The sequence below is a fragment of the Rhinoderma darwinii genome, chromosome 5, assembly GCF_050947455.1.
Source record: "Rhinoderma darwinii isolate aRhiDar2 chromosome 5, aRhiDar2.hap1, whole genome shotgun sequence".
NCBI classification, from domain to species: Eukaryota; Metazoa; Chordata; class Amphibia; order Anura; family Rhinodermatidae; genus Rhinoderma; species Rhinoderma darwinii.
In genome coordinates, this window is record NC_134691.1 from 158,290,247 (window position 1) to 158,314,476 (window position 24,230).

At 46.7% G+C, this 24,230-nt stretch overlaps 1 protein-coding gene across 3 annotated transcripts in view; it reads left to right on the forward strand.

The window, feature by feature from the left end:
* Positions 1–14,178: 14,178 nt before the first annotated feature.
* Positions 14,179–24,230, forward strand: part of LOC142652787 (uncharacterized) — a 54,398-nt gene continuing 44,346 nt past the window's right edge. For 2 of the 3 annotated variants that reach the window (XR_012847927.1, XM_075828464.1), the window contains exon 1: positions 14,179–14,320. The gene's annotated coding sequence lies outside the window, so the exon portion shown is untranslated. The remainder of the gene's footprint in view (positions 14,321–24,230) is intronic. The other variant, XM_075828465.1, reaches the window with a different exon arrangement.

Here is a 24,230-nt window from a genome sequence, read left to right on the forward strand (position 1 = left end):
TGTGATATGCCTGTCTGCATAACGCTGACAGGCATCATATTAGGCCCTGCCTCTGTGCTGTGAAAAAGGACACCAGTCAGAACAAATCAAGGAAAAACTGTTGCCGTTTCTTAAAGAGGCTCTGTCACCAGATTCTCAAACCCCTATCTCCTATTGTATGTGATCGGCGCTGCAATGTAGATAACAGTAATGTTTTCGTTTTTTTTAAAACGTTCATTTTTGGCCAAGTTATGAGCAATTTTATATATATGCAAATGAGCTTTGAAATGGACAACTGGGCGTGTTTTTTTTCGTATGTCCAACTGGGCGTGTATTGTGTTTTTAACTTGTTTTACTAACTGGGCGTTGTGAATAGAAGTGTATGATGCTGACGAATCAGTGACCAATCAGCATCATGCACTCCTCTCCATTCATTTACACAGCACATAGTGTTCTTACTAGAACGATGTGCAGCCACATACACAAGTGTCCTGATAATGAATACACATGACCTCCAGCCTGGACGTCATGTGTATTCAGAATTCTGACACTTCTGAATCTTTTCTGTGAGATTTCCAGCAAGGGAAACGAAATCTCGTTTACCTCGTAATCTCGCAAGATTACGCGCGGTTTGCTGGAATCTCACAGAAAAGATTCAGAAGTGTCAGGATTCTGAATACACATGACGTTCAGGCTGGAGGTCATGTGTATTCATTATCAGGACACTTGTGTATGTGGCTGCACATCAGTCTAGTAAGAACGTGATGCTGCTGTGTAAATGAATGGAGAGGAGTGCATGATGCTGATTGGTCACTGATTCGTCAGCATCATACACTTCTATTCACAACCGCCAAGTTAGTAAAACAAGTAAACACGCCCAGTTAAAAACACAATACACGCCCAGTTGGACATACGAAAAAAAACACACCCAGTTGTCCATTTAAAAGCTCATTTGAATATATATAAAATAGCTCATAACTTGGCCAAAAATGAACGTTTTAAAAAAAACCAAAACATTACTGTTATCTACATTGCAGCGCCGATCACATGCAATAGGAGATAGGGATTTGAGAATCTGGTGACAGAGCCTCTTTAAGGCTAGTTCTACAACAAAGGTCGCTTGGCCAAAGATTGCGGTGTGCCCCTGCATATATCGCACGTAATAAAAGTGTTTATGGCTGCATTGCGACCCGCAGGTTGCCGCGACCGGACAGACGCAAAAAATCAAAACCTGTTGGATTTCTTGCGACTGTCGGGTTGCGGGCGCAGCAACCTAAGGGGTGGCAATGCAGGCAGATTGACTTTAATTACGTGAGATGCACGAAGGGATTCACAGCGATTTTTGGCTACGTGACCTTTGTTACGGTCAAAGCCGTGCAGCTCTAGCCTGAGGCCAGATTCAGACGAACGTGTGCGTTTTGCGCGCGCAAAATACGCTGCGTTTTGCGCGCGAAAAAGGCACGTGACAGCTCCGTGTGCCCTGTTCATATGGATGCGCAGCTGCGGGCTTTTCGCGCAGCCGCCATTAATATGACACTCCGTTTGGATGTTTGTAAACAGAAAAGCACGTGGGGCATGCGTGATTTTCATGCACCCATTGACTTCAATGGGTGCGTGATGCGCGAAAAAACGCAGAAATATAGCACATGTCGCGAGTTTTACGTAGCGGACTCACGCTGCGCAAAACTCACGGACAGTCTGCACTGCCCCATAGACTTGCATAGGTTCGTGCGACACGCGTGAAAACCATGCGGGCTGCACGGACGCAAATCACGTTCGTGTGAATCCCCCCTAAAAGTTAGAACCACAGCAGGGGTAAAAAGAGCGGCACTACCACATGAACATTTCTTAAACATTTATCTGTCAAGGACGTTCACTATATGGACAAAAGTATTGGGAAACCTATACATTACACCTAAAGGAGGTTTTATGACATCCATAGGATATTAAGACTGATTAAATGCATCACTAAGCCCACTTGTGACGTCATGGATAACCTTTGACCTCCCCTTTTTTTGGGTGTTGTTTTTCTGTTTGTTCTTGTCGTCCCTCACTATTTAAAGTGCCTCCTCACAATGTATTTTACTTGGCCTGATGAAGACGCTAGTCCAGCGTCGAAACGCGTAGCCTATTTAATGGCCTATTTATTATTTTTAAACCCAATAAATCCCATTTATCACCTCTCTGTCTGGACTTGAATTTGATGTTAGCAGCGCTGTACTTTGGTCCACAATTTTTCTCCTTACATGTCTACTTGGATTCTGGAGCAGCTGCAAACTTCATCCAGCAGGACTAAGTAGACCGTCTCCACTTGGCTACTGTTCCCCTGGAAAAAACCTCTAGCGGTCGCTTCTGTTGATAGACAACCTTTACCGGATCCTATCTTAGCTATCAAGAAACCATTGAGACTTCAGACAAGAGTCCTGCATTCAGAACTAATTACTTTCTATGTTCTATCCAAAGTGTTACGTCCATGGCCGGGGATCGCCGTTCTAACTCACCCCCTGACGATCCCGGCCATGGACACCTCTCTGCTCGGCGTCCTCCTCCCTCTGCCAGGCGCCGGCACTGTCTTCCGGGTCCTCGCGCCGTTCCCCGCAGGGCGCGCGCGCCCGCGCGTGCTCGGCCTTAAAGGGCCAGTACGCGTCCAGCTGCCAGTAATCAGTTATTAGCCCAAATGGCTGCTGGACTATAAAAATGAGCTCTGCCCACTGGTTCCTTGCCTGAGCATTGTTGTATACCCTAGTCTGTCTTGCTAAAGGTCTCCCAGTGTTTTCCAGTTCCCAGTGTTGCCCGTTCCTGCTGCCTGTACCCTGTATCCCGTACTATCGTTACCTGCTGTGAAAGCCAAGTCGTGTCTTCCGCCGCATCCGCGGCGTCACCTGCTGTGAAAGCCAAGTCGTGTCTTCCGCCACATCCGCGGCGTCACCTGCTGTGAAAGCCAAGTCGTGCCTTCCCGCTGCATCCGCGGCGTCACCTGCTGTGAAAGCCAAGTCGTGCCTTCCCGCTGAATCCGCGGCGTCACCTGCTGTGAAAGCCAAGTCGTGATCCTGCCACTATCTACTATTGCGTCAGGTACCCGTTTTGAACTATAGACATTGTTTTGTACCTAGTTGGCCAGCTGCTACCCCGCTACGCGGTACGGCCCAGTGGGTCCACACCCCGCGCCGTGACAGTACGCTCAGGCAATGGACCCCGCTGGCCAAGTCAAGAGTCTGTCATCCTCCCAAGCCATGCAGGCAGACCTGCAGGATCTGCAAGCGCGACAGGATCAACTCATTGTGGCAGTAGACTCCATGGCGCAGCATCTTGGTGCACTAGTTTCTTCCGTCATCGCTCCTAGTGAAACTCCTCCGATCAACCCTCCAGCTACACCTCCTGGCAGCTCCAGTTCGGACTCTCGGTTCAAGCTGCCATTGCCTCCACGGTTTCATGGAGATGCAAGTTCATGCAGGGGGTTCCTGAACCAATGCCAAATCCATTTCACTCTGCACGCCCAAGCATTTCCTTCGGACGGAGCCAGGATCGCCTTTATTGTATCCCTACTCGCCAGCAAGGCTCTGGCGTGGGCGAACCCAATCTGGGAACGACAGGGACCCGTGACCAGAGACTTCCTGGGGTTTGTGCGGTTGTTCCGTTCCGTATTTGAGGACCCTGGACGAGCCTCATCGGCTGCTACTGCTATTTTTAACTTGCGTCAGGAGGACGTCTCCGTGGGCGAATACACCATCCAGTTCCGGACTCTGGCAGGAGAATTGTCTTGGAATAATGAGGTCTTGGTAGCATCCTTCTGGCATGGCCTATCGCCTCAGATCAAAGACGAACTGGCTGCTCGAGATCTCCCAGCTGCGCTGGATGATCTGATTCAGCTGGCTAGCCGCGTGGACATAAGGCTCAGAGAGAGATCCCAAGAGATTCTTCAGGAGAGACGGCTTCCTAGACTGGCGCTCAACTTCCAGCAACCCCTCTTGTCCTGTTCTTCTGCTGCGTCCGAGGTCCCGATGCAGGTGGATCGGCTTAAACTCTCTGATCAGGAGAGACAGCGCAGGCGCACCTCTGGACTCTGTCTGTATTGCGGCCTCGCTGGCCATGTCGTGCGTCTGTGTCCCCAGAGGCCTAAGAAACCCCAATGTCTGGGATTGGTTGGAGAGACAACCCTGGGCGCTACTGCACTTGATAGAGAATTCTCGTCCAAGCTGTTCATTCCTGTAACCATTGTCGCTGGCAGGAGACCTCATCCAGTCTCTGCCTACCTGGACTCTGGCTCCGCAGCCAATTTCATCTGTCAAGACCTTGTGGATCTCCTTCAGTTGCCCACTGTTTTGCTGGAGAGACCATTGATCGTTGCCTCGGTAGACGGACTGCCTTTGCCTGACCCAGTATTGTCTGTGACCAAGCCGTTGAGACTCCAGGTGGGAGCTCTTCATTCCGAGCTGATCTCTCTGTATGTCCTGTCCAAGGCCGTCAACCCCGTGCTGCTGGGCTTGCCTTGGCTCCGTCTTCACGCCCCAGTCCTGAATTGGAACTCTGGAGAGGTTCTTCAGTGGGGTCCCAAGTGTCTAGACCGCTGTCTGGGTCATGTCCTTCCATCCCAGCCTTCTTCGCCTCAGTCATTGTCTGGGCTACCTCCTTGTTACTCTCAGTTCGCTGATGTCTTCGACAAAAAGGAGGCAGAGATATTGCCACCACATCGAGAATACGACTGTCCTATCGACTTGATTCCTGACTCTTCTCCTCCTCGCGGTAGACTATACCCTCTTTCCTTGCCAGAGACCCAGTCTATGTCGGCCTACATTAAAGAGAATCTAGAGAGGGGCTTCATACGAAAGTCTTCATCCCCGGCCGGAGCCGGGTTTTTCTTTGTCAAAAAGAAGGATGGATCCCTTCGCCCTGTATTGACTACCGGGGTCTCAATCAGATCACGGTGAAGAACAGGTACCCCTTGCCGTTGATTTCTGAGCTCTTTGATCGTATACGGGGGGCGAAATTTTTTTCCAAGCTTGACCTGCGGGGGGCCTACAATCTAATCCGGATCCGTCAGGGAGACGAGTGGAAGACTGCCTTTAACACACGTGATGGACACTACGAATATTTGGTCATGCCCTTCGGCCTGTGTAAAAATCCTGCAGTATTTCAAGAATTTGTGAATTACATATTTCGTGACCTCCTCTATGTCTGTGTTGTGGTGTACCTCGATGATATCTTGATTTTTTCCCCAGATCTTGTGACTCATCAGGGCCATGTCCGCCAGGTGTTGCTTAGATTAAGAGAGAATCATCTCTACGCCAAGTTGGAGAAGTGTGTGTTCCAAGAAAAGTCTCTTCCTTTCCTGGGCTACATTATCTCTGATCAGGGTCTCAAGATGGATCCTGAGAAGGTCAAGGCTGTCCTGGAGTGGCCACGTCCCCAAGGCTTAAGGGCCATACAACGCTTCCTGGGATTCGCCAACTTCTACAGACTATTCGTCCCCAACTTCTCTTCTCTGACAGCTCCCATCTCTACCCTTACTAAAAAGGGTATGAATGCCAAAGTATGGACTCCAGAGGCGGAGATCGCATTTGAAACCTTAAAGAAAGCCTTCACGTCTGCCTCCATTCTGCACCATCCTGATGTGTCTCTGCAGTTTTCGTTAGAGGTGGACGCCTCCTCTATTGGTGCCGGGGCTCTATTGTACCAGAGGGGTTCGAAAGGCAAGACGGTGGTATGTGGTTACTACTCCAAGCTGTTTTCTTCTGCAGAGCGCAACTACTCGATTGGGGACCGGGAGTTACTGGCCATCAAGATGGCTCTGCAGGAATGGAGACACCTACTGGAAGGCGCAGCTCATCCTATCCTGGTCTTCACGTACCACAAGAACTTGACCTATCTACAGACGGCTCAACGACTGAATCCTCGTCAAGCCAGATGGTCATTGTTTTTTGCACGGTTCCAGTTCGAACTCCACTACCGACCTGCCGACAAGAATGTGAGGGCCGATGCCTTGTCTAGTTCTTTTGAAACAGAGGACACTGTGGAGCCCCCACAGAATATTATCGATCCCTCCTGCATCTACCCTGTCAACCCTCTGCAGGTTAGAGGCATTCCCCCAGGAAAAACTTTCGTACGGCTGGCAGACAGAGGAAGAATCCTTCGCTGGGGTCACTGTTCCAAGCTGGCAGGACATGCGGGTGCCCGTAAGACCCGAGACCTGATTGCCCGTCAGTTCTGGTGGCCCATGCTGCCCAAAGATGTCATAGACTTTGTCTCCTCCTGTACGGTGTGTGCAGCCAACAAGGGTTCCCACTCCAGACCAGCCGGTCTGCTCCAACCACTGCCGGTGCCTGAGGCCCCCTGGCGGCATATTGCTATGGATTTTGTTACGGATCTGCCTCCCTCTGCAGGATGCAGTGTGATCTGGGTGGTGGTGGATCGTTTTTCAAATATGGCTCATTTTGTTCCCCTGACTGGCCTGCCTTCTGCCGCTCGACTGGCTGACCTCTTCATGCAACACATCTTCCGTCTGCATGGATTACCTCTGCATATTGTCTCGGATCGAGGGGTCCAGTTCACCTCTAAGTTCTGGAGAGCACTCTGTGGCCTACTCGGGGTAAAGTTGGACTTCTCCTCAGCTTGTCACCCTCAGTCCAATGGGCAAGTTGAGAGGATTAATCAAATTATGGAGAACTACCTACGGCACTTTGTTTCCGTGGGCGGAGTTCTCTTATAATAACCATACCAGTGAGTCCACCACTTCCAGTCCGTTCTTTATAGTCTATGGCCAACATCCTCGAATACCCCTGCCCGGCTCTACTATGTCTCAGGTGCCTGCAGCCGATTCTACCTTCAGGAACTTTCTGCAAATATGGCAGCAGACACGGTCTTCTATTCTGCTGGCGGTGGACCGCATGAAGAGAAAGGCAGACACTAGAAGACGAGAACCTCCCCAGTTTCTTCCAGGTACAAAGGTCTGGCTGTCTTCCAGGAATATCCGGCTGAGGGTGCCATCTTGCAAGTTTGCCCACAGGTTCCTTGGACCCTTCGAGATTCTGCTGCAGATCAATCCTGTGTCGTACAAGCTTCGACTGCCTCCTACCTTCAAGATCCCTAATTCCTTCCACGTCTCCTTGCTAAAACCCGTGGTTCTAAACCGCTACTCCAGGACTCCTAGTTCCGCAGTGGCTCCTGGCAGTTCATCCGTAACTTTTGAAGTGAGGGAGATCCTGGCCACCAAGAAAGTAGGAGGCAGGACATTTTACTTGGTGGATTGGAGGGGATTTGGTCCAGAGGAGAGGTCTTGGGAGCCAGAGGAGAATATCGATGCCCCGGTCCTCGTGAAGAAATTTCTTTCCCGCTCTGGTCCCAAGAGGAGGGGGCGTAAGAGGGGGGATACTGTTACGTCCATGGCCGGGGATCGCCGTTCTAACTCACCCCCTGACGATCCCGGCCATGGACACCTCTCTGCTCGGCGTCCTCCTCCCTCTGGCAGGCGCCGGCACTGTCTTCCGGGTCCTCGCGCCGTTCCCCGCAGGGCGCGCGTGCACGGCCTTAAAGGGCCAGTACGCGTCCAGCTGGCAGTAATCAGTTATTAGCCCAAATGGCTGCTGGACTATAAAAATGAGCTCTGCCCACTGGTTCCTTGCCTGAGCGTTGTTGTATACCCTAGTCTGTCTTGCTAAAGGTCTCCCAGTGTTTTCCAGTTCTCAGTGTTGCCCGTTCCTGCTGCCTGTACCCTGTATCCCGTACTATCGTTACCTGCTGTGAAAGCCAAGTCGTGTCTTCCGCCGCATCCGCCGCATCTCCTGCTGTGAAAGCCAAGTCGTGTCTTCCGCCGCATCCGCGGCGTCACCTGCTGTGAAAGCCAAGTCGTGCCTTCCCGCTGCATCCGCGGCGTCACCTTCTGTGAAAGCCAAGTCGTGCCTTCCCGCTGAATCCACGGCGTCACCTGCTGTGAAAGCCAAGTCGTGATCCTGCCACTGTCTACTATTGCGTCAGGTACCCGTTTTGAACTTTAGACATTGTTTTGTACCTAGTTGGCCAGCTGCTACCCCGCTACGCGGTATGGCCCAGTGGGTCCACAACCCGCGCCGTGACACAAAGCAATAAACCACCTCCTGCTGGGATTGTCATTGCTTCGCCAGCACGCTCTAGTTCTTGATTGGAATTCCAGAGTCCCCGATGTCTTCACCGCTGTCTGCCTCAGGTTCGTCCTGTTCTTTCTCCACTACCTCTGTCTCTCACTGGACTACCTCCACAACACGCTAATTACGTGTGTGTATGTCTTTAGCAAGAAGGAGGCAGAGGTCCTTCCTCCTCATCGTCCCTACGATTGTACTATTGAGCTGTTTCCTGAAGCTTTACCTCCTCATGGACGGGTTATCCTCTCTGCTTGCCTGAAACCCAGGCCATGTCTGAGTATGTCAAGGAGAACCTGGAGAGGGGGTCCATCAGAAAATCTTCACTAGCCGGTGCAGGATTCTTCTTTGTGAAGAAAAAGGATGGATCACTCCGACCGTGCATTGATTACCGTGGGTTAAACGTAATCACGCGGGGCCTATAACTTGATCCGTATTCGCAATGGTGATGGATGGGAAACCGCATTCTACACCGGCAACGGTCACTACGAGTATCTCGTAATGCCCTTTGGACTGTGTAATGCTCCAGCGGTGTTTTAGGAGTTTGTAACGACATCTTCCATGATCTTCTGTATGTCTGTGTGGTGGTTTATCTGGATGCCATCTTATTTTTTCTCACCTGATTTGACGATGCATCGGAAGCATATTTGCCAAGCCCTGTAGCGGTTAAGGGGTTAACAGCTTATACGCCAAACTTGAGAAGTGCGTATTTGAAAAAAACGCTTGCCCTTCTTGGGTTATAATATATCTGATCATGGCCTACAAATGGATCCAGAGAAAGTGAAGTCCGTCTGGGAGTGGCCATGTCCTCAAGGTCTGCGAGCCATACAAAGATTTTTAGGATTCGCAAATTTTTATCGACAGTTCATCCCAAATTTCTCGTCACTAACTGCTCCTATCTCAGCTCTTACCAAGAAGGGAGTTAACTCTAAGGACTGGATCGCTGAGGCAGAGTCAGCATTCTCCAACCTTAAGACCGCCTTCACCTCGGCTTCCGTGCTTCATCATCCTGATGTGACAAAACAGTTTTCATTGGAGGTTGACACCTCTTCCATTGCTGCTGGAGCACTCCTGTTTCAAAAGAATTGCAAGGGTAAGGCAGCATTATGTGGATTTTTCTCCAAACTCTTCTCTCCTGCAGAATGCCACTATTCTATTGGGGATCGAGAATTATTCGCTGTCAAATTGGCCTTAGAAGAGTGGAGACATCTGCTGGACGGGGCTGCTCATCCCATCATCATCTTCACAGATCTCAAAAATCGTACTTATCTACAGTTTGCACAACTACTGAACCATCATCAAGCCAGATGGTCATTGTTCTTCGCCGCTTTTCATTTCCTGCTTAACTTCCGCCCTGCGAATAAAAACATTAAGGCCAATGCTCTGTCCCGGTTGCTTGATACTAACGACTCTGAAGAGAGTCCTCAACATGTTATTGACCCGTCTAGGATTATTGCTGTTAATCCCCTGCAAATCAAGGATATTTCTCCTGGAAAGATTTTTGTCCGTCTTGCTGACAGAAGAAGAATTCTCTGATAGGGATATAATTCCGAACTGGCTGGTCACCCAGGTGTTTGTAAAACTCGGGACTTTATTGCTCATCACTACTGGTGGCCCACGCTACTGAAAGATGTTCTGGACTATGTGTCTTCCTGTACGAACTGTGTCCAAAACAAGGCTACTCATTCTAAACCTGCTGGCCTGCGCCAACCTCTACCAGTTCCTGCTGCTGCCTGGCAACACATCGCCATGGATTTTATTACTGAACTCCCTTCTTCTTCTGGATGTACACTACCGTTCAAAAGTTTAGGGTCACTTAGAAATTTCCTTATTTTTGCAAGAAAAGCACAGTTTTTTTCAATGAATATAACATTCAATTCATCAGAAATACACTCTATACATTGTTAATGTGCTAAATGACTATTCTAGCTGCAAACGTCTGTTTTTTAATGCAATATCTACATAAGTGTATAGAGGCCCATTTCCAGCAACCATCACTCCAGTGTTCTAATGGTACATTGTGTCTTCTAACTGTGTTAGAAGGCTAATGGATGATTAGAAAACACTTGAAAACCCTTGTGCAATTATGTTAGCACCGCTGTAAACAGTTTTGCTGTTTAGAGGAGCTATAAAACTGACCTTCCTTTGAGCTAGTTGAGAATGTGGAGCATTACATTTGTGGGTTCAATTAAACTCTCAAAATGGCTGGAAAAAGAGAGCTTTCATGTGAAACTCGACAGTCTATTCTTGTTCTTAGAAATGAAGGCTATTCCATGCGAGAAATTGCCAAGAAACTGAAGGTTTCCTACAACGGTGTGTACTACTCCCTTCAGAGGACAGCACATACAGGCTCTAACCAGAGTAGAAAGAGAAGTGGGAGGTCCCGCTGCACAACTGAGCAACAAGACAAGTACATTAGAGTCTCTAGTTTGAGAAATAGACGCCTCACAGGTCCTCAACTGGCAGCTTCCTTAAATAGTACCCGCAAAACGCCAGTGTCAACAGTGAAGAGGCGACTCCGGGATGCTGGCCTTCAGGGCAGAGTGGCAAAGAAAAAGCCATATCTGAGACTGTCTAATAAAAGGAAAAGATTAATATGGGCAAAAGCACACAGACATTGGACAGAGGAAGATTGGAAAAAAGTGTTATGGACAGACAAATCGAAGTTTGAGGTGTTTGGATCACACAGAAGAACATTTGTGAGACGCAAAACAACTGAAAAGATGCTGGAAGAGTGCCTGACGCCATCTGTCAAGCATGGTGGAGGTAATGTGATGGTCTGGGGTTGCTTTGGTGCTGGTAAAGTGGGAGATTTGTACAAGGTAAAAGGGATTTTGAATAAGGAAGGCTATCACTCCATTTTGCAACGCCATGCCATACACTGTGGACAGCGCTTGATTGGAGCCAATTTCATACTACAACAGGACAATGACCCAAAGCACACCTCCAAATTATGCAAGAACTATTTAGGGAAGAAGCAGTCAGCTGGTACTCTATCTGTAATGGAGTGGCCAGCGCAGTCACCAGATCTCAACCCCATAGAGCTGTTGTGGGAGCAGCTTGACCGTATGGTACACAAGAAGTGCCCATCTAGCCAATCCAACTTGTGGGAGGGCCTTCTGGAAGCATGGGGTGAAATTTCTCCCGATTACCTCAGCAAAATAACAGCTAGAATGCCAAAGGTCTGCAATGCTGTAATTGCTGCAAATGGAGCATTCTTTGACGAAAGCAAAGTTTGAAGGAGAAAATTATTATTTCAAATAAAAATCATTATTTCTAACCTTGTCAATGTCGTGACTATATTTTCTAGTCACTTTGCAACTCATTTGATAAATATAAGCGTGAGTTTTCATGGAAAACACAAAATTGTCTGGGTGACCCCAAACTTTTGAACGGTAGTGTAATACACTCTGGGTCGTGGTGGACCGCTTGTCCAAGATGGCACATTTCGTTCCTTTAACCGGCCTTCCCTCTGCTCCTCGTCTGGCAAGTTTGTTTATTCAGCACATCTTTCATTTGCACGGCTTCCCCCTCCATAGTGTGTCAGATCGGGGTGTTCAATTCACATCTACGTTCTGGAGAGCCTTATTTAGACTTTTAGAAGTGAGATTGGACTTTTCTTCCGCTTATTACCCGCAGTCTAATGCCCACGTTTAAAGGATCAACCGGGATTGAGAATTATCTTCATCATTTAGTTTCAGACAATTGGGTACAGCTTCTGACATGGCCGAATTCTCCTACAACAATCATACTAGTAAATCTACTGTTTCTTCTCCGTTCTTCATTGTGTATAGTCTACATCCACGTTTTCCTCTTCCTATGACAGCTATGTCTCAAGTGCCTGTGGCCAATTCTACCTTCTGAGGTTTCCTTCACATCTGGCATCAAACTAAATCTGCAATCCTTCAGGCAGTTGATCGCATGAAGAGATATGCGGATAGAAAAATAAAAATTCCACCTCAGTTTTCTCCTGGAGTCAAGGTCTGGGTGTCATCCTAAAATTCTTCTCACGATCTGGACCTAAGATGAGGGGGCGTAAGAAGCGGGTATTGTTATGGCCGCGGACTATCTGCATTATTTAACCGCCAATGGCTGTGTGCCGGCAACTCCCTCCTCTGAGACGCCGACACACAAGACTCTACTTGGCGGCGGCTGCTGTTGCTTTGCATAGAGTGCGCACACGCTCGCTCCCAGCATTAACGGCCTACTGTCTGCCACAATGAGTGTTTGCCAAGTCATCTACCCAGGTGCTCTTGTCCTAGATACTGTTATTGACTATTGTTGGGCCAGCTGCTACTCCCGCTCCCGGCCTTAACAGGCCAGCGCGATCACCTAGAAAATCCCCCCCCTCCTATCCCAGCATACCAGGAACTAGGGTTGTCATGATACCAGAATTTGGACTTCGATACTGATACTTTGTGTAGTATCGTGATTTTCGATACCAAAACAATACTTTGCCAACAATAATTTAAAAAAATAAGTTCTTCCATTTTCTAAAGTGAGGCACATGGTGTGATGAATTTTGAATGTGCCTCACATTAATAGTAATTAAACCCATCATGTTTCTCAGTCATAATGAACAACATTGGGTTAATGTGTGAGGTACATGATGGGGTTAATTACTATTAATGTGAGGCACATGGAGGTTAAATTCATCACACCTCGTGCCTTACATTAATAAGTGAAAGAAGTTTTTATTTTATTTTTTTATAGCGTACACATCATAAATGACGCCAAAAAATTATTGTGCAGGTTATTACGGCCGCGCCAATACCAAATATGTGTATATTTTATGTATTGAGACTTATTTAATTTTTAGTGTAAAAAATGTGTATGTGTATTTTTTTATTTAACATTACTTTATGTTTTTACTTTTTTATTTTTAAACTTTAATGTACTGGCATATATCTATATTACAGTACATTAGCCTGTGTACTGATTGTACACAGGCAGTTGTTAGGGCATACCTAAGTATGCCCTAACAACAGGAAATATGGTAAGACAGCCCTAGGGTCCTTCAATGGACCCTGGGCTGTCTGCCCATATATGGTATGTCCCTCGATCGCGTCACAGGGATTCCCTGTGATGCAATCCAAGGGGCATCCCCCTTCTCATGTTCTCCTTGAATGCTGCGGTTAGATTTAATCGCAGCATTCAGGAAAATAGCGGCGGAAATCAGAGGTTTCTCTAATCTCCATCATTACAGCGGGGCTGCGGCTGTGGAATACTGCCATTGCCTCGCTCCTGACAATAAGTGTAGTGCGCCCGCCATGTTCTGTCTTCAGTGCGGCCGCACAGCTTAGTATTGAAATACATGAAATAACGGTATCGAACCGTTTGAGGGTGCATGGCATCGAAACAGTATCAGAGTTTCAATGCATCGTGCATCCCTACCAGAAACTATAAAAAGGACTCTGCCCTATTCCTCCTTGCCTGAGCGCTGTTGTGTCTGTCCCTAGGGGGACTAACAAAATGTGTAAAAAACAAGTTTAATAAAGTTCTTAGTAGTGAAATAAAAATATTACAATTTTAAAAATCCTTTTAAAAAAAGTTAAACGCCAAACTCGCAGTTTCTGGGTCAACTTTGCCTTAAAAAAAATGTTATAAAAAGTGACCAAAAAAATTGTATGTACCAAAAAATGGTACCAATAAAAACAACAGCTCATCCCGCAAAAAATAAGCCCTCACATCACTCAATCGTCCAAAAAAAACGTTATATGCTCTTGGAAGGCGTGGAGTTAAAAATGAAAAAGCAAGCAGAAATGGCTCAGTCCTGAAAGGGTTACAAAAGCTCCTTGTCGTGTTTAGTGTGATGGTCCCAAGGCGACATGCAACTTTTTTTTCCCCATAAAGAAACGCGTTTCACCGTGATTCGCGGGCAAACTCCTGTCACCGGGTAGCCCTATGTTTTACACTGGAATGGTCAAGTTTAAAACAAGTGGTTTGAGCAGGAGAAACGTCATATTATCTGTGAAAAGCATTCACATAAAGGTGCATGGACCATAATAAAAGACGTTTGCTGTTGTCAATAAAGTTTCTTGAAAAAAAAAAAAAGTGTGCGAGTTGTACAGGCTGCCTACTGACGGGAAGCTCTCCGCTGAGAGCAACAGGCAGCTGCCAGTGAGGAGGGGAGCAGCAGTGCCGGAAGCGACAAGTGCCCAGACAGTGGATGCCCGCACAGTGAGCGCTGCCAGCGGTGAGAACAACGTGTACCCAGACTACACAGCCAGGTCGTGTATGGAGGTTCTGCGAGTTATTCTGTCTCCGCACTGTACTTGGTCTGCTTTGCTGTGGTTTGTCATACATGTTGATAAGTGCTATGAAAGTTCCGTTTGTGCACGTAGTCTTGTTGCGTTTTGACAGCTGTGGAAAATGAAAAACATGTCAAAATAATGGTTTCCCAAAGAAGCGAGAATATTTTCTAAAAAAAAGTCTGGTTGGTAGTTGTGCTGCTCCTGTGTATACAGAGGGGCATTTCTTTCAGTAAACGGACGCAAAAATACGGACAGTTTTGCGTTCTACTGAATAGTGGTGCAGCATTATCGGTTTTTGATCAAGACCGATCCTATTCATTTCTACAGGACGCTCACTGATCATTTTGCTTTTTTTTTTATTTTTTTTAAGGGATCTATCATGATCTGCTATATTTTTTTATCATTAAAAGCATTTTACCAGCCACAAACACTTTTAAATAAAGTAAACACGGGTTAAAATAAAAAATGTACTTGCCTTTGAAATTTCCTGCCACTTCCGTGAGGTCAGTTTCCTTATCTCCTGATGGTTTTTCTTTACGTCACTGTATTGATGATTGGTTGCCTCGACACATGACCATGGCAGCCAATCACTGAGATTTACCTCTGTGGTTAGTCATTGGCTACCGCAGTTACAAGTTGGGGACCAGGGAACGGACTTCATTGGATCAGCAGGTGATTTGAAAGGCGAGTACCAATTGGTTATTTTAAAACATTTGCTTTATTAAAAAAAATAATAATTATCGGGCAAAAACACTTCTAAGTAGGTGACCAATTGAAAATCTAATGCAGACTAATGCCAGTTTCTCATCAGTTTTGTCAATCCGTGTATGTTGCACAGGGCTGTGGAGTCGGTAAGCCAAACTTCAGATTCTGACTCCAGCTCTATTTTTCCTCTGTACAGCTCCAACTCCGACTCCTTCGTAAATGGCTCATGTATAATAAGCCTGTTTATAAATGTATGTGTGGTTGGTAGTGCTAAAAAGAACAGTGTTTATGTATATATATATATATATATATATATATACATACACTACCGTTCAAAAGTTTGGGGTCACCCAGTCAATTTTGTGTTTTCCATGAAAACTCACACTTATATTTATCAAATGAGTTGCAGAATGACTAGAAAATATAGTCAAGACATAGACAAGGTTAGAAATAATGATTTTTATTTGAAATAATAATTTTCTCCTTCAAACTTTGCTTTCGTCAAAGAATGCTCCATTTGCAGCAATTACATCATTGCAGACCTTTGGCATTCTAGCTGTTAATTTGCTGAGGTAATCGGGAGAAATTTCACCCCATGCTTCCAGAAGGCCCTCCCACAAGTTGGATTGGCTTGATAGGCACTTCTTGCGTACCATACGGTCAAGCTGCTCCCACAACAGCTCTATGGGGTTGAGATCTGGTGACTCCGCTGGCCAATCCATTACAGATAGAATACCAGCTGCCTGCTTCTTCCCTAAATAATTCTTGCATAATTTGGAGGTGTGCTTTGGGTCATTGTCCTGTTGTAGGATGAAATTGGCTCCAATCAAGCGCTGTCCACAGGGCATGGCATGGCGTTGCAAAATGGAGTGATAGCCTTCCTTACTCAAAATCCCTTTTACCTTGTACAAATCTCCCACTTTACCAGCACCAAAGCAACCCCAGACCATCACATTACCTCCACCATGCTTGACAGATGGCGTCAGGCACTCTTCCAGCATCTTTTCAGTTGTTCTGCGTCTCACAAATGTTCTTCTGTGTGATCCAAACACCTCAAACTTCGATTCGTCTGTCCATAACACTTTTTTCCAATCTTCCTCTGTCCAATGTCTGTGTGCTTTTGCCAATATTAATCTTTTCCTTTTATTAGCCAGTCTCAGATATGGCTTTTTCTTTGCCACTCTGCCCTGAAGGCCAGCATCCCGGAGTCGCCTCTTCACTGTTGACACTGGCGTTTTGCGGGTACTATTTAATGAAGCTGCCAGTTGAGGACATGTGAGGCGTCTATTTCTCAAACTAGAGACTCTAATGTACTTGTATTGTTGCTCAGTTGTGCAGCGGGGCCTCCCACTCCTTTCTACTCTGGTTAGAGCCTGTTTGTGCTGTCCTCTGAAGGGAGTAGTACACACCGTTGTAGGAAATCTTCAGTTTCTTGGCAATTTCTCGCATGGAATAGCCTTCATTTCTAAGAACAAGAATAGACTGTCGAGTTTCACATGAAAGCTCTCTTTTTCTAGCCATTTTGAGAGTTTAATTGAACCCACAAATGTAATGCTCCAGATTCTAAACTAGCTCAAAGGAAGGTCAGTTTTATAGCTCCTCTAAACAGCAAAACTGTTTACAGCGGTGCTAACATAATTGCACAAGGGTTTTCAAGTGTTTTCTAATCATCCATTAGCCTTCTAACACAGTTAGCAAACACAATGTACCATTAGAACACTGGAGTGATGGTTGCTGGAAATGGTCCTCTATGCACCTATGTAGATATTGCATTAAACACCAGACGTTTGCAGCTAGAATAGTCATTTAGCACATTAATAATGTATAGAGTGTATTTCTGATTAATTTAATGTTATCTTCATTGAAAAAAACTGTGCTTTACTTGCAAAAATAAGGAAATTTCTAAGTGACCCTAAACTTTTGAACGGTAGTGTATATATTTATGTGTCCTGGAAATCAGGTGCAGGTCTAAATAGGAACAAAAATAATTGCAAAAGTAAACCTGCTATAATGGGGATATCCGGCAAGTGAATTGCTGGAGCCAATCAGAGGGCTCAGTGGCCATATGTTGTATTTCTGGCATTATGCCAGAAATACTATTAGTCACTAGTGAGCCCCGCTGAGCCCTCTGATTGCTTGCAGCGGTTACATGCATGTAAACAACCACCGGGAGTGTCGTCTGAGCCTCACGCAGTATCGCCAGGGGCAAGGATATGCGTATTGCCTTTTTTGTTTATGTATTTTATTTCCAACTCCTAATAGAAAAAATTAGCATATCCCGGATAACCCCTTTAAGTACTTACCTTAATACTGTCTTTCTGTTAAGCTCTAGGACTAAGTGCACACAGGGTGGATACACTGCGTAAAAGTACAGAGCGTATCCATCTTGGAAGCCGCAGGGAATGCACCGGAAAAAATGCACCAAAGTTCGGTGCAGTCTTTCGAGCGGGATCACCATTGCGGAAATGTTGCTAGAAAAGTTCAAACTTACCCCGTTCTACATAGTCATAGCGACGTTATCCTCTGCTCTGTGTACAGTCTGGCCTATTGGGATGATGCTGCAGTCCATGTGACCACTGCAGCCTATAATTGGCTGTAGCAGTCACATGGGATGACGTCATTCCAAGCGGCCGGGCTGCACTCAGAACAGAGGATTGCGTCGCTATGACAACAGCCGGGGGTGAGTATGAAGCTTTTAATCATTTTTAAACAGAAAAGAGTTTTGTTTTTTTATGATTTGCGATTTCTGCAGCGGAATCTCCGCTTTTTTGCCGCAAATATCGCAACATTTTTTTTCCCCGTGTTTTATCTTCCATTGAATTCCAGGTGGAAAACCTTCAACAGCAGAGCAGCGATTCCGCAGCATAAATTGACATGCTGCGGATTATAAAAACGCCAGGTCAATTTATGAACGGTTGCTCTGCGGTTTCTTTTCTACAGTGTGCGTATGAAATTTGTTCAAATCTCATCTGCTCTGCTGCTACTGTAATACGATGCTGATTTTCTGCAACGAAATCCATTTCAACCATGGGACAAACAGTTCACCTGCAACGGACACGCGGCGTAGTGGTGCCACATCAGCTGAGAGAATTAGCTGGGCGCCAAAGGGCAAGGTGGGGGGATATAGGAGCAGGGAGGAGGGTTGCAGAGCTGGAGACTGTGATAAGTACAGGAGACTACAGCATCCTATACTTAAATCCCTCAGGGCAGCCCGTCACTGGGAACACAGACAATATTAACCCTCAGCGCTCCAGTCTGTTAAGGAGGGTGTGTTGCCCACTGATGAAACTTTAGCATTGAGCCCACCAAAGTGTTTAAACGGCCCTGCACCCAGTATTGAACTTCCTGCTTCGGTCTTCACTATTGAGCATGTGAGGCACAGATTAGGACATTAAAACGAATGGCCTTGGAGCAGCAGCTGAATGCACACGTTGACTATTACGTGCGGTTTTGCTGCGCATATTTTCTACACATAACTTAACCTGCGGTGCGTACTTAAAAATCTGCAGCATGTCAATTTATCTTGCGTTTCCGCTTGCGAATTGTAAAAGAAACGCACCAAAACCTGCAGCATGAAAATGCACCGATTTACAGATTAAAATGTAAAAATCGCATTGAAAACCGCATTTCCTGCCATTTTGATGCATATTTTCTGCAGCAAAATACGCAAGGTGTGCATGTAGCTTTAGGGTCAGTTCACAAGTTGCGTAAATACTACGGATTTTCCACAACTAAATCTGCAGCTAATACAGTAGCAGCAAAGTGGATGAGCTATAACAAATCTCATACGCTGCGTAAATACTGAGCGGGAAAAACGCTCAGAAATTTACCTGCGGTGCAGAGTTTTATTCAGCAGCATGTCAATTGTATTTGCGTAAACGCTACTTATTTGTTGTGGGTTTTCCCCATTGAATTCAACAGGGAGGTAAGACCCGCAACAAATAGCAGTTGTTGCGCTTTTTTGCATCGGCTTCACAGTGATTCTGCCGCAAAAAACTCAACTCCGAAAAAAAATTAATTTTATACTTACCCAGAAGACTGTGTTTCTTTGTCCAGGCCGGCCTCCCGGGATGAAGTTTCATCCCATGTGACTGCTGCAGCCAATCACAGGCTGTAGGGTCGGTCACATTCAATGAAACGTCATCTAAAGGGGCTGGCCTGGATGACGTCAGAGAGCTGGCCTCCTGGGATGACACTTCTTCCCATGTGACAGCCGCTGCAGCCAATCACGGGCTGCAGTGGTCTCCTGGGATGAAATGTCATCCCAGTTTGTCGGCCTGGTAACCGTCATCCCAGCAGGCCGCCTTAGTGCCGCAGCTTTCCACAGCGGACATTCCGGGCGATAAACTGCATCACAGTTTGGTGCGGTTTTTCGCCAAGAATTCCCTGCGTTGCACAGGGAGAGTACGCTGCGTGTTTTTACACAGTGCATCCACCCCATGTGAACACAGCATTAGGCCTCATGCACACGACCGTAAAAACTCCCGTTATTACGGGTCGTAATTACGACCCGTAATAACGGGCTCATAGACTTCTATTGGCCACGGGTACCTTCCCGTTTTCTTACGGGAAGGTGCCCGTGCCGTTGAAAAAGATAGAACATGTCCTATTTCAGGCCGTAATAACGGCACGGACAGCCCATAGAAGTCTATGGAGCTCCCGTAATGACGGGTGGCTACATGTGTGCACCCGTCATTATGGGAGCGTTGCAAGGCGACGTCCGTAAATAGTAACTGTCCAGGGTGCTGAAAGAGTTAACTCTTTCAGCACCCTGGACAGTGAATTCCGATCAGAATATACATCAACCTGTAAAAAATAAAAGACGTTCATACTTATCGAGAACTTCCTGCTTCCTCCAGTCCGGTCTCCCGGCCGTTGCCTTGGTGACGCGTCCCTCTCGACATCCGGCCCGACATCCCTGGATGACGTTTCAGCCCATGTGACCGCTGCAGCCAATCTCAGGCCAATCACAGGCTGCAGCGGTCACATGGACTGCCGCGTCATCCAGGGATGTCGGGCTGGATGTGAAGAGAGGGACGCGTCACCAAGACAACGGCCGGTAAGTATGAATTTCTTTAACTTTTATTCCAGAAAGGGCTGTCCCTTCTCTCTATCCTGCACTGATAGAGAGAAGGGCTGCCGATTAGTGCAATGCTATTTTGCAGCCAAAAACGTGCCCGTAAATACGGGTGGAATACGGGTGACACGGGACCCATATTTACGGGCACGGGTCCGTAAATACTGGTGCAAAACGGGTCGAATACGTGCGACACCGGACCCGTATTTACGCCAGTATTTACGGGTGGGAAAAAATACGGTCGTGTGCATGAGGCCTAAGGCCTCATGCACACGACCGTGCTCGTAATTACAAGCACGGCCGGCCACGGGCAGCTGGCCGCTTTTGCGAGCCGTGCTCCCATTATAAAGTATAGCAGCACGGCCCGTAAAATAAAAAAAATAGAACATGTTCTATTTTTTTAACGGCACGGGCACCTTCCCGTGAGAAAACAGGAAGGTACCCCTGGCTAACAGAAGTCTATGGGCCCGTTATTGCGGGTCGTAATTACACTTCTAAGGGATTTTTCCAGTACATCCCTCATGACAGCACTACAGGAGGTTGCCCTCTTGACCTCTGTAGGGACAGGAAGACAGAGAGGTTAAAAGGCCCCTCCCACCACCCACTTGCCAGTGTTCTTCCTGTCCCCACAAGGGTCAGGAGCAGAGAGCGTCGCTCCTGTATTAGTGCAGGAAAAAACTCGGGCAGGGGGCAAGATCGGGGGGTCCGTGCACTCCCCCTTCTCTTCCCCCTAAAGCCCAGGCTAACACCCCTCATACGACGGGTCCCTTAGCTCCCTCCCTAAGACACCTACCGGAGGAATCCTAGGCAGGGTTCTGGTAGTGTGTGGGGGCTGGGGTTTCCCAAGCAGGCTTCGGCCGGACCGCGGACCAGGCGGGGACCGGCAGCTCCATAGGCATGGACGCACCGGCAGGGATCCTCGCTGCACCGCATAGCAAGCCTTAGCGCCGGCTATGGCGGCTGCACTCCAGGTACACGCTGGACGAATAGCCGACCGGATATGACGTCGGGCTACTTCCGGTCCGCGGCCATCTTGGAAGGCGGGAAATTCAAAACGCCCGCATTTAAAGGGACACGCACAGGTATGTAGTTAGAGCTGATAACTCTAACTTGGATTTATTTTTTGTGGTTTGCATATTGCATTGCCTGTTACCTGTCGCGATATGGAACTTCCTCGTCCTGATGGAACTCCAGATATGTTCCAGGGTCACGTGAGTCTCACCCTTGGGGAAGGGTATGACCCCTTATGTATGTACACCATACTTTACCTACCTTCTGTTTTCTCTAGGAAAAAGATTTCTCTCAGAGACAAACTGATAAAAAGAAGGTTAAAAAATGTGCGACTTGTGCAAAAAAATTGCCAGAGTCCCATAAAAAACAATTGTGTCAGGATTGTATTGCCAAAATACTAAAGGAGGAACAACCAACGTTCATGTCCGAACTTAGGACTATGATTCGTGAGGAAGTGGGTCAGTCAGTAGCCTCCCTCGCCCCTCCGCAAGAAACTCCCTCACACTCCCGGGCAAAAAGACCACGGATTGAAGTGGATCAAAAATATTGGCCTCCTTCTCAGGGGTCGGACTCTGAACAGGAGTGCTATTACCTATCGGAAGATGAGTTAGAAGAAAGAGACGAACTCTTACCTTCAACTTCTTCCACTCAAGAGAAAAAATTTTTCTTCTCTTCCGAGATGTCTGATACCCTAATTCAAGCAATACGGGAAACTATGGATATTCCCGAAGTGGACCAACCACATACCATCCAGGATGAGATGTTTGGAGGTCTAACGGGAAAGAAAACAAGGGTTTTTCCGGTAAACGAAAATCTTAAAAGAATGGTGACAACTGAATGGGAAGATTCAGAAAAAAGGCTCTTCATTTCAAGAGATTTTAAGAACAGACTTCTCTTTGATCCAGAGGACACTAAGCCTTGGGATGAAATCCCAAAAGTAGATGTCCCAGTCGCCAGGGTTGCTAAAAAAACCGCAATCCCCTTTGAAGATTCCTCTCAGTTGAGGGACGCCATGGACCGAAAGGCAGACGGACTACTAAAAAGAGCGTGGGAATCTTCCTCTGCCTTGATCTCAACTAATATCGCGGCCACATCCGTAGCAAGAGCAATGTTCATATGGCTAAACCAGCTAGAGACCCATCTGATGATGAAGACATCACGACAAGAGCTACTAGAATCTCTACCGTTACTAAAAATGGCAACCGGATTCTTGGTAGACGCTTCAGCAGAATCTATTAGATTTGCTGCCAGGAATGGGGCTCTCTCAAATGCTGCTAGAAGAGCATTATGGCTCAAAATGTGGTCAGGAGATACTAAGTCCAAAAACAAGTTGTGTTCTATCCCATTTACAGGGTCTCTGATGTTCGGTCCTCTCCTTGATAACATACTGGAGAGTGCAACAGATAGAAAAAAGGGGTTTCCTGAAGAGAAACCAAAAAAACCCCCTCAATTTGGAAGATTTCGCCAACAGAGGGATCCTACTTCACAGAACTACAGCGGGAAAGGGAAGTCAGGTCGCTGGAGTTACCCCAAAGGGAAAAGGGGTCGAGGATATCTCCTTAACCCAAATAATTCATTCCAGCCCTCAAAGCAATGACGCCAAGAGTGTGGGGGGAAGACTCCTACAATTTTATCCCGAATGGTCGAGAATAACCCAGAACCCCTGGGTTCTAAAGATAATAGAAGAAGGATACAAAATAGAATTTTCCTCCATTCCTCCAGAGAAATTCCTAATAACCCAGTACCAAGCAAAAGATCTTCATCAGGTACTTATCCAGGACGTCCAGAAATTACTCAGATTGAGAGCCATTTCCCCAGTTCCCCACAACGAGATATGCAAGGGCCACTATTCGAAAATCTTCTTGGTCAAAAAACCAGATGGTTCCTACAGGACAATAATCAACCTGAAGTTCCTAAACAAATGGGTGAATTATCGGAAATTCAAGATGGAGTCTATCAGATCGACTATTCCTCTAATAAGGGAAGAGGCATCAATGTGTACGATCGATTTAAAGGATGCGTATTATCACGTTCCTATCCACCCCGCGTACCAGAGATTCCTCAGATTCGCAATTCAGGACGGTCCTTCCATTCTCCACTTCCAGTTTGTCTGCCTCCCCTTCGGCCTTTCCTCCGCCCCCAGAATTTTTACAAAAATTATGGCAGAGATCATGGCATTCATAAGAAGTCAAGGTATAGTAATTATCCCATATCTAGACGACTTCTTGTTGACAGCAGATACTCCTGCTATCTTAGTCAGTCATCGGTCACAGGTTCTTTCCCTCCTACAAGAATTGGGATGGATAATCAACTTTCAGAAGTCGAGTCTTCCTCCCCAGAAACAGAAGGTCTTCTTAGGAGTACTGCTAGACTCCTCCCTTCAGCATTCCTTCCTCCCAAGAGAGAAACAAATAGTCCTACTGGCAGAAGTAAGAAAATTTTGGGGGAAAGACGCCTGTTCCATAAGGGAATGTATGCGGATGTTGGGAATGATGACATCTTGCATCCAATCTATTCCATGGAGCCAATTTCACTCCAGACCCTTACAGAATCTGATCTTGTCCCGGTGGGATCGAAAACAAAACTCCCTGAATTTAAAAATGCAAATTTCCGAGACTGTGAAATCATCTCTCCTGTGGTGGCTCTGCACAAACAACATAGACAAGGGAGTCCCCTGGAGAACTTCTCCTTATGTAGTGATTACCACAGATGCCAGCAAACACGGCTGGGGGTCAGTAATCCAAGACCAACACTTTCAGGGCACATGGACTGGTCAAATGAAGATGATGTCTTCAAACTTCAAAGAACTAAGAGCTGTATGGGAGACACTTATAAGAGCTTCACCCACCATAAAAGGGAAGCATATAAGAATTTTATCGGACAACACGACAGCAGTGTCCTTTCTTCGCCATCAAGGGGGAACAAGACACACTCTTCTTCAGGGCCTCTCTGCACAAATTTTCAGTTGGGCAGAAGAAAACGTCCTATCAGTCACGGCAGTCCACCTAAAAGGCTCAGAGAACCTATCAGCAGATTTCCTGAGTCGGGAAAAAGTAGACCCAGGAGAATGGTCCCTAAACAAGGAAGTCTTTC